A 12002-nucleotide genomic window follows, 5' to 3' on the forward strand; every position below is an offset into this window, starting at 1 on the left:
ATAATGTGTTTCAAAAAAAATATAAAAAAATTTAATTTTAAAAAAATGTTAGAATACCAAAACTTGTTCAGATTTTCAAATTTTATTCAATTTTTCAAAAAAATGTCCTGATTGTTAAAATTTGATTAAAAAAATGTTTAGATTTTCAAAATTTATTAAAAAATTTAAAAAATGTACAGAATTCCAACTTTAAAAAAATCCAAAAACAGATTTTTTTTTTTAAAGATCAAACTTTCAACTTTTAAAAAAAATCAAAAAAAACTTAAGAATTTCAAAAAAAAATGTTACAAAAAATAGTTCACTTATTTGAAAATATCAGTTGCTACAGTATCGACCGACATGTCTAAACAGATGCCAGCTGCCAAATAAATTCTCAGTTTAACATGTCTCGACACATACACCACTATCAAATAACATCAAATGCGTGCACTCAGTGTGTCTACATTCAGTAAGTATCAGAATGGAACAACCATGCTAGGTTGAGAATGCTACCAAACACATCCTAAATCTCACTCGACGAGCACAAGATATACATATATTTGAATATGTAAAGGTGCTAGATGTATAATTTACATCACCAAAAAATATTTTCCGCATCATAAAAAAGATACAACTCCAACACAAGATGTATATTTAAAGATGTAAATTATAAGTTAGGGTTTGCATGCATTGACAATAATTGATTCTATGCACAAGCATATTTTCCGCATCATAAAAAAGATACTACTCCAACACATGATTTTATTTAAAGATGTAAACTGTAAGTTAGAGTTTGCATGCATAGACAATAATTGATTGTGTGCACAAACACGTATATAGGTACAGGAGGGCCGGCCTTTACTTGTCTCTCAAGGAATACAAATATACGTGGGAGAGAGGAGGCGCGGCAGTACAAATTACATAGACCCTAGTACTATACGTGTGCACAGATAATGTATGTTCAACACCCCCCTCCCCCCCGTGCAGTCGAAGCGTCGCCAGAGACGCAGAGACTGGACCAAAACTCCTCGAAGGCAGAAGTACGTAGCCCCTTTGTCATAACATGGGCGAACTGTTGGGCGATGGGGACGTGGAGTACCCGAAGACGCCCAAGGGCCACCTGCTCACGAACAAAGTGAATATCAAGCTCGATATGCTTTGTTCGGCGATAATGGACAGGATTGGCGGAAAAGTACATAGCAAAGACGTTATGACAGTAGATGATCGTGGCCTTGTGAACATCACAAATCAACTCCTGGAGCAACTAGTGGAGCTAAGAGCACTCAGCAACGGTATTGGCCACTGACCGAAACTCTGCCTCTACGCTCGAGCGAGACACCGTGGGTTGTCGCTTGGACGACCATGAGATCAGCGAGGGGCCAGGATAGACACAGTAACCTAATATAGAACGACGAGTGTCCGGGCAGGCAGCCCAGTCCGCATCAGAATAGGCAACGATGTCCGTAGAGGCGGAGGTTGTCAGCATGAGTCCTACTGACATAGTGTCTTGTATGTACCGAAGAATGCACTTCGCCAAGGTCCAGTGGGAATCACGCGGAGAGTGCACATGGAGACACACGTGCTAAACAGCGTATTGCAGGTCCGGGCATGTCAATGTCAGGTACTGCAAGGCACCAACAATGGAGCGATAGAACGTTGTGTCATGTGCGGGAGAGCCCTCCATGGCAAAGACCTTAGCCTTCATGTCGATAGGTGTGGCAGCGGGCTTGCACTTAAGCATGCCAGCTCGCTCGAGAAGCTCATAAGTGTACTTCTACTAATGCAGAAAGAAGCCATCGACGCGTGTGACCACCTCAATACCGAGGAAGTAATGTAGCGGCCCAAAATCCTTGAGGGCAAACTCAACACGAAGGCAAGATGTGAGTTGTTGAAGGATCTCAAGAGAGGGTGCCGTCAGGATGATATCGTCAGCATAAAGCAATAGGTACGCGGTAGTAGCTCCCTGATGATAGACGAAAAGGGAGGCATTGATACGTCTATTTTGCATCATGCTTTCATGTTGATATTCATTGCTTTATTGTTATTACACTTCACGGTACAATACTTATGCCTTTTCTCTCTTATTTTGCAAGGTTTACATGAATAGGGAGAATGCCGGCATCTGGAATTCTGGCCTGAAAAAGGAGCAAGTTTGAGATACCTATTCTCCGCAACTCCGAAAGCCGTCAAAATCAATGAGGATTTATTTTGGAATTTATAAAAAATACTGGACCGAAGAAGTACCAAAGGGGAGCCAGCAGGAAGCCACAAGCCTGCTAGGCGCGGCCTACCCCCTGGCCACGCCTAGGGGGCTTGTGGGCTCCCTGTTGGCCCTCTGGCTCCCCTCTTTTGCTATAAGCACGGTTTCGTTCCAGAAAAAAAATGAAGAGGAGGCTTTCGGAAGGAATCGCCGCTGCCACGAGGTGGAACTTAAGCAGAACCAATCTAGAGCTCCAGCAGGGTCGTCCTGCCGGGGAAACTTCCCTCCCAGAGGGGAAAATCTCGCCATCGTCATCACCAACACTCCTCTCATCGAAGGGGACTCATCACCATCAACATCTTCATCAGCACCATCTCATCTCCAAACCCTAGTTCATCTCTTGTAACCAATCTCCGTCTCACGACTCCGATTGGTACTTGTAAGGTTGCTAGTAGTGTTAATTACTCTTTGTAGTTAATGCTAGTTGGATTACTTGGTGGAAGATTATATGTTCAAATCCTTGATGCTAATCAATAACTCTCTGGTCATGAATATGATTATGCTTTGTGAGTAGTTATTTTTGTTCCTGAGGACATGGGATAATGTTGGAAATATGCCCTAGAGGCAATAATAAATTAGTTATTATTATATTTCTTAGTTCATGATAATCGTTTATTATCCATGCTATAATTGTATTGATTGGAAACACAATACTTGTGTGGATACATAGACAAAACACTGTCCCTAGTAAGCCTCTAGTTGACTAGCTCGTTAATCAAAGATGGTCAAGGTTTCCTGGCCATAGGCAAGTGTTGTCACTTGATAACGGGATCACATCATTAGGAGAATCATGTGATGGACTAGACCCAAACTAATAGACGTAGCATGTTGATCGTGTCATTTTGTTGCTACTGTTTTCTGCGTGTCAAGTATTTATTCCTATGACCATGAGATCATATAACTCACTGACACCGGAGGAATGCTTTGTGTGTATCAAACGTCGCAACGTAACTGGGTGACTATAAAGATGCTCTACAGGTATCTCCGAAGGTGTTAGTTGAGTTAGTATGGATCAAGACTGGGATTTGTCACTCCGTGTGAACGGAGAGGTATCTCGGGGCCCACTCGGTAATACAACATCACACACAAGCCTTGCAAGCAATGTAACTTAGTGTAAGTTGCGGGATCTTGTATTACGGAACGAGTAAAGAGACTTGCCAGTAAACGAGATTGAAATAGGTATACGGATACTGACGATCGAATCTCGGGCAAGTAACATACCGAAGGACAAAGGGAATGACATACGGGATTATATGAATCCTTGGCACTGAGGTTCAAACGATAAGATCTTCGTAGAATATGTAGGATCCAATATGGGCATCCAGGTCCCGCTATTGGATATTGACCGAGAAGTCTCTCGGGTCATGTCTATATAGTTCTCGAACCCGCAGGGTCTGCACACTTAAGGTTCGACGTTGTTTTATGCGTATTTGAGTTATATGGTTGGTTACCGAATGTTGTTCGGAGTCCCGGATGAGATCATGGACGTCACGAGGGTTTCCGGAATGGTCCGGAAACGAAGATTGATATATAGGATGACCTCATTTGGTTACCGGAAGGTTTTCGTGCATTACCGGAAAAGTTTCGGGCTCATCGGTAGTGTACCGGGAGTGCCGGGAGGGGTGCCGGGGACCATCGGGAGGGGTGTCACGCCCCAAGGGGTCTCATGGGCTATGGGAAGAGATAAACCAGCCCCTAGTGGGCTGGAATAAGTTCCCACTAAGGCCCATAAGGTTTGAGAAGGAAAAAACACAAGGTGGAAAGAGTTTCCAAGTGGGAAGGTGGAATCCTACTCCAAGTAGGATTGGAGTAGGACTCCTCCACCTCCAATTTCGGCCAAACCTTTAGGTTTTGAGGCTGCCTCCTCCCCTTCCTCCCACCTATATATACGGAGGTTTTAGGGCTGATTTGAGACGACTTTCTCACGGCTGCCCGACCACATACCTCCATAGTTTTTCCTCTAGATTGCGTTTCTGCGGAGCTCGGGCGGAGCCCTGCTGAGACAAGATCATCACCAACCTCCGGAGCGCCGTCACGCTGCCGGAGAACTCTTCTACCTCTCCGTCTCTCTTGCTGGATCAAGAAGGCCGAGATCATCGTCGAGCTGTACGTGTGCTGAACGCGGAGGTGCCGTCCGTTCGGTACTAGATCGTGGGACTGATCGCGGGATTGTTCGCGGGGCGGATCGAGGGACGTGAGGACGTTCCACTACATCAACCGCGTTCACTAACGCTTCTGCTGTACGATCTACAAGGGTACGTAGATCACTCATCCCCTCTCGTAGATGGACATCACCATGATAGGTCTTCGTGCGCGTAGGAAAATTTTTGTTTCCCTTGCGACGTTCCCCAACAGTGGCATCATGAGCTAGGTTCATGCGTAGATGTCTTCTCGAGTAGAACACAAAAGGTTTTGTGGGCGGTGATGTGCGTTTTGCTGCCCTCCTTAGTCTTTTCTTGATTCCGCGGTATTGTTGGATTGAAGCGGCTTGGACCGACATTACTCGTACGCTTACGAGAGACTGGTTTCATCGTTACGAGTAACCCCCTTTGCTCAAAGATGACTGGCAAGTGACTGTTTCTCCAACTTTAGTTGAATCGGATTTGACCGAGGAGGTCCTTGGATGAGGTTAAATAGCAACTCATATATCTCCGTTGTGGTGTTTGCGTAAGTAAGATGCGATCCTACTAGATACCCTCGGTCACCACGTAAAACATGCAACAACAAAATTAGAGGACGTCTAACTTGTTTTTGCAGGGTATGATTGTGATGTGATATGGCCAACGATGTGATGTGATATATTGGATGTATGAGATGATCATGTTGTAATAGAAATATCGACTTGCACGTCGATGGTACGGCAACCGGCAGGAGCCATAGGGTTGTCTTTATACTAACGTTTGTGCTTGCAGATGCGTTTACTATTTTGCTAGGATGTAGCTTTAGTAGTAATAGCATAAGTAGCACGACAACCCCGATGGCAACACGTTGATGGATGATCATGGTGTGGCGCCGGTGACAAGAAGATCGTGTCGGTGCTTTGGTGATGGAGATCAAGAAGCACGTGATGATGGCCATATCATGTCACTTATGAATTGCATGTGATGTTAATCCTTTTATGCACCTTATTTTTCTTAGAACGACGGTAGCATTATGAGGTGATCTCTCACTAAAATTTCAAGACGAAATTGTGTTCTCCCCGACTGTGCACCGTTGCGACAGTTCTTCGTTTCGAGACACCACGTGATGATCGGGTGTGATAGACTCAACGTTCACATACAACGGGTGCAAAACAGTTGCACACGCAGAACACTCGGGTTAAGCTTGACGAGCCTAGCATGTGCAGACATGGCCTCGGAACACATGAGACCGAAAGGTCGAGCATGAATCGTATAGTTGATATGATTAGCATAGGGATGCTTACCACTGAAACTATTCTCGACTCACGTGATGATCGGACTTGAGATAGCGGATTTGGATCATGTACCACTCAAATGACTAGAGAGATGTACTTTTTGAGTGGGAGTTCTTACGTAATATGATTAATTGAACTAATTGTCATGAACATAGTCTAATGGTCTTTGCGAATTACGATGTAACTTGCGCTATAGCTCTACTGTTTTTATATGTTCCTAGAGAAAATTTAGTTGAAAATTGATAGTAGCAACCTTTGCAGACTGAGTCTGTAAAACCGAGGATTGTCCTCGTTGCTACGCAGAAGGCTTATGTCCTTAATGCACCACTCGGTGTGCTGCACCTCGAGCGTCGTCTGTGGATGCTATGAACATCCGACATACACATTACTGATGACTACACGATAGTTCAGTGCAAGATACTTGATGGCTTAGAAGCAAGGCGCCGAAAACGTTGTAAAACGTCACGGAACATAAGTGATGTTCCGAAGAGATGCAATTGTGATTTCATGCTTGTGCCCTTGTTAAGAGGTACTAGACCTCCAACAAGATTCTTTGACCACAAAGTAAAGGAGAAAAGCTCAATCGTTGAGCGTGTGCTCAGATTGTCTGAGTACGACAATCACTTGAATCAAGTGGGAGCTAATCTTCGAGATGAGATAGTGATGGTTCTCCAAAAGTCACTGCCACCAAGCTTTGAGAGCTTCGTGATGAACTATAACATATCAAGGATAGATACAATGATCTTTTGAGAGATTCGCGACGTTTGACACTGCGAAAGTAGAAATCAAGAAGGAGCATCAATAGTTGATGGTTTGAAAAACCACTAAGTTTCAAGAAAGGCAAGGGCTAGAAGGGATACTTCGTGAAGCGGCAAAACAGTTGCTGCACTAATGAAGAGACCCAAGATTAAACCCAAAACCCGAGACTAAGTGCTTCTGTAATAAGGGGAACAGTCACTGAGGCGGAGAAACTCTAGATACTTGGTGGATAAGAAGGCTGGCAAAAGTCGAGAGAAGTATATTTGATATACATAATGTTGATGTGTACTTTACTAGTACTCCTAGTAGCACGAGGGTATTGGATACTGGTTCGGTTGCTAAGTGATTAGTAACGCGAAATGAAAGCTACGGCATAAACGGAGACTAGCTAAAGGCGAGGTGACGATACGTGTTGGAAGTGTTTCCAAGGTTGATATGATCAAACGTCACACGCTCCCTCTACCATCGGGATTGGTGTTGAACCTAAATAATTGTTATTTTGTGTTTTGCGTTAAGCGTGAACATGATTGGATCGTGTTTATTGCAATACGATTATTCATTCAAAGAGAATAATGGTTACTCTATTTGCTTGAATGATCACCTTCAATGGTTTATTGAATCTCGATTGTAGTGTTACACATTGGTGCCAAAAGATACGAGTTAATAGTGATAGTACCACTTACTTGTGGAACTGCCGCTTGAGTCATGTTAGTATAAATTGCATGAAGAGGCTCCATGCTGATGGATCTTTGTACTCACCTGATTTCGAATCACTAGTAACATGCAAATCATACCACGTGAGCAAGGCCTTGTTTTCATTGAGATGAAATAGGATAGTAACTTGTTGGAAGTGATACATTTTGATGTATGCAGTCCAATGGGTGCTGAGGCACGCAATGGATATCATTATGTTCTTACTTCACTGACGACTTGAGTAGATACAGGAGTATTTACTTAATGAATCACAAGTCTGAAATATTGAAAAGTTCAATTCTGTTTCAGAGTGAAGTTCGTCGTAACAAGAGGATGAACTGTCTACGATATGATCATAGAAATGAATATCTGAGTTACGAATTTTTGGTACACAGTTAAGACAATGTGGAAATTGTTTCACAGTTCATGCCACCTGGAACATCATGGTGTGATGATGTGTCTGAACGTCATAGCCACGCACTATCTGGTATGGTGCATACTATGATGTCTCTTATCGAATTACCACTATCGTTTATGGGTTATGCATTAGAGACAACCGCACTCACTTTAAATAGGGCACCGCGTATTTCCGTTGAGATGACACAGTATAGACTGAGGTTTAGAGAAATCTAAACTGTCGTTTCTTGAAAGTTTGGGGCTTCGAAACTTATGTGAAAAAAGGTTTTAGTCTGATAAGCTCGAATCCAAAGCGGATAAATGCATCTTCATAGGATATCCAAAACAGTTGGGTACATCTCCTATCTCAGATCCGAAAGCAAAGTGTTTGTTTCTAGAAACGGATCCTTTCTCGAGGAAAGGTTTCTCTCGAAAGAATTGAGTGGGAGGGTAGTAGAACTTCATGAGGTTATTGAACCATCACTTCAACCAGTGTGTAGCAGGGCGCAGGAAGTTGTTCATGTGGCGCCTACACCAATTGAAGTGGAAGCTGATGATGATGATCATTGAGCTTCGAATCAAGTTACTACAAACCTCGTAGGTCGACAAGGTCGCGTACTGCTGCAGAGTAGTACGGTAACCCTGTCTTGGAGGTCATGTTGTTGAGCAACAGTGAACCTACGAGTTATGGAGAAAGCGATGGTGGGCCTAGATTCCGACAAATGGCTGGAAGCCATAAAATCCGAGAGAGGATCCATGTGTGAAAACAAAGTGTAGTCTTTGGTAGAACTACTTGATGGTCATGGGACTATTGGGTAAAATGGATCTTTAAAAGAAGACAGACGATGATGGTGATAAGTCACTATTAAGAAAAGCTCGACTTGTCGCAAAGATGTTTTCGACAAGATCAAACAGTTGACTATGATGAGTCTTTCTCACTCGTAGCGATGCTAAAGGTCTGTTAGAATTATGTTAGTAGTTGCTGCATTATTTATGAAATATTGCACGTAGGATGTCAAAACATTGTTTCCTCGACGGTTTCCTTGAGCAAACATTGTATGTGATACAACCAGAAGGTTTTGTCGATCCTAAAGATACTAGCAAGTATGCAAGCTCCAGTGATCCTTCAATGGACTGGTGCAAGCATCTCGGAGTTGGAATAAGCACTTTGATGAGATGATCAAAGATTTTGGGTGTGTACAAGGTTTATGAGAAACTTGTATTTCCAAAGAAGTGAGTGGGAGCACTATAGAATTTCTGATAGGTATATGTGGTTGACATATTGTGGATCAGAAGTAATGTAGAATTTCTGTAAAGCAGACAAGATTGTTTGAAAGAAGTTTTCAAAGGAGTACCTGGATTACGCTACTTGAACATTGAGCATCAAAGATCTATGGAGATAGATCGAAAACGCTTAATAGAAGTTTCAACAAGATGCATGCCTTGACAAGTTTTTGAAAGAGTTCAAAATAGATCAGCAAAGAAGGAGTTCTTGGTTGCGTTGTGAGGTGTGAATTTGAGTAAGACTCAAAACCCAACCACGGCAGAATAAAGAGAATAGACGAAGGTCGTCTTCTATGCCTTAGCCGTAGAATCTAAAGTATGCCATGCTGTGTACCGCACCTAATGTGTGCCTTTTCTCAAAGTCTGTTGAGGGTACAGAGAGTGATCCATGATTGAATCACTAGCAGCGGTCAAAATTTATCCTTGGTAACAAATGGACTAAGGACTTTTTCTCGATTATGGAGGTGGTTAAAGAGTTCGTCGTAAAGGGTAACGTCGATGCAAGCTTTGACACTAATCTGAATAACTATGAGTAGTGAAACGGATTCATATAGTAGAGTGGATATTTGGAGCATTTCCGAATAGCACGTAGTAGCAGCATCTATAAGATGACATAAAGATTTGTAAAGAACGCACGGATCTGAAAGTTTCAGAACCGTTGACTAAAACCTCTCTCACAAGCAAGACATGATCAGACCCCATAACTATATGGGTGTTGGATTCGTTGGAATCACATGGTGATGTGAACTAGATTATTGACTCTAGTGCAAGTGGGAGACTGTTGGAAATATGCCCTAGAGGCAATAATAAATTAGTTATTATTATATTTCTTAGTTCATGATAATCGTTTATTATCCATGCTATAATTGTATTGATTGGAAACACAATACTTGTGTGGATACATAGACAAAACACTGTCCCTAGTAAGCCTCTAGTTGACTAGCTCGTTAATCAAAGATGGTCAAGGTTTCCTGGCCATAGGCAAGTGTTGTCACTTGATAACGGGATCACATCATTAGGAGAATCATGTGATGGACTAGACCCAAACTAATAGACGTAGCATGTTGATCGTGTCATTTTGTTGCTACTGTTTTCTGCGTGTCAAGTATTTATTCCTATGACCATGAGATCATATAACTCACTGACACCGGAGGAATGCTTTGTGTGTATCAAACGTCGCAACGTAACTGGGTGACTATAAAGATGCTCTACAGGTATCTCCGAAGGTGTTAGTTGAGTTAGTATGGATCAAGACTGGGATTTGTCACTCCGTGTGAACGGAGAGGTATCTCGGGGCCCACTCGGTAATACAACATCACACACAAGCCTTGCAAGCAATGTAACTTAGTGTAAGTTGCGGGATCTTGTATTACGGAACGAGTAAAGAGACTTGCCAGTAAACGAGATTGAAATAGGTATACGGATACTGACGATCGAATCTCGGGCAAGTAACATACCGAAGGACAAAGGGAATGACATACGGGATTATATGAATCCTTGGCACTGAGGTTCAAACGATAAGATCTTCGTAGAATATGTAGGATCCAATATGGGCATCCAGGTCCCGCTATTGGATATTGACCGAGAAGTCTCTCGGGTCATGTCTACATAGTTCTCGAACCCGCAGGGTCTGCACACTTAAGGTTCGACGTTGTTTTATGCGTATTTGAGTTATATGGTTGGTTACCGAATGTTGTTCGGAGTCCCGGATGAGATCACGGACGTCACGAGGGTTTCCGGAATGGTCCGGAAACGAAGATTGATATATAGGATGACCTCATTTGGTTACCGGAAGGTTTTCGTGCATTACCGGAAAAGTTTCGGGCTCATCGGTAGTGTATCGGGAGTGCCGGGAGGGGTGCCGGGGACCATCGGGAGGGGTGTCACGCCCCAAGGGGTCTCATGGGCTATGGGAAGAGATAAACCAGCCCCTAGTGGGCTGGAATAAGTTCCCACTAAGGCCCATAAGGTTTGAGAAGGAAAAAACACAAGGTGGAAAGAGTTTCCAAGTGGGAAGGTGGAATCCTACTCCAAGTAGGATTGGAGTAGGACTCCTCCACCTCCAATTTCGGCCAAACCTTTAGGTTTTGAGGCTGCCTCCTCCCCTCCCTCCCACCTATATATACGGAGGTTTTAGGGCTGATTTGAGACGACTTTTCCACGGCAGCCCGACCACATACCTCCACGGTTTTTCCTCTAGATCGCGTTTCTGCGGAGCTCGGGCGGAGCCCTGCTGAGACAAGGTCATCACCAACCTCCGGAGCACCGTCACGCTGCCGGAGAACTCTTCTACCTCTCCGTCTCTCTTGCTGGATCAAGAAGGCCGAGATCATCGTCGAGCTGTACGTGTGCTGAACGCGGAGGTGCCGTCCGTTCGGTACTAGATCGTGGGACTGATCGCGGGATTGTTCGCGGGGCGGATCGAGGGACGTGAGGACGTTCCACTACATCAACCGCGTTCACTAACGCTTCTGCTGTACGATCTACAAGGGTACGTAGATCACTCATCCCCTCTCGTAGATGGACATCACCATGATAGGTCTTCGTGCGCGTAGGAAAATTTTTGTTTCCCTTGCGACGTTCCCCAACAGATAAGTCATGTTATAAGTAGTCACATGAATTTGGTATTCGTTCGATATTTTGATGTGATGTATGTTGTCTCTCCTCTAGTGGTGTTATGTGAACGCCGACTACATAACACTTCACCATTATTTAGGCCTAGAGGAAGGCATTGGGAAGTAATAAGTAGATGATGGGTTGCTAGAGTGACAGAAGCTTAAACCCTAGTTTATGCGTTGCTTCGTAAGGGGCTGATTTGGATCCACTGGTTTAATGTTATGGCTAGACTTAGTATTAATTCTTCTTTCGTATTTGCGGATGCTTGCGAGAGGGATTAATCATAAGTGGGATGCTTGTCCAAGTAAGGGCAGTACCCAAGCACCGGTCCACCCACATATCAAACTATCAAAGCAGCGAACGCGAATCATATGAACATGATGAAAACTAGCTTGACAGAAATCCCCATGTGTCCTCGGGAGCACTTTACCTCCTATAAGAGTTTGTCCACGTTGGTCCCTTGCTACAAAAGGGATAGGGCCACTTTGCTGCATCGTTGTTACTTTTGTTACTTGCTACTTGCTGCGAATCATCTTACCACACCACTATTTGTTACTGATAATTTCAGTGCTTGTAGAGATTACCTTGCTGAAAACCACT

This window comes from Hordeum vulgare, chromosome 7H (genome assembly GCF_904849725.1).
Source record: "Hordeum vulgare subsp. vulgare chromosome 7H, MorexV3_pseudomolecules_assembly, whole genome shotgun sequence".
Lineage (NCBI taxonomy): Eukaryota > Viridiplantae > Streptophyta > Magnoliopsida > Poales > Poaceae > Hordeum > Hordeum vulgare.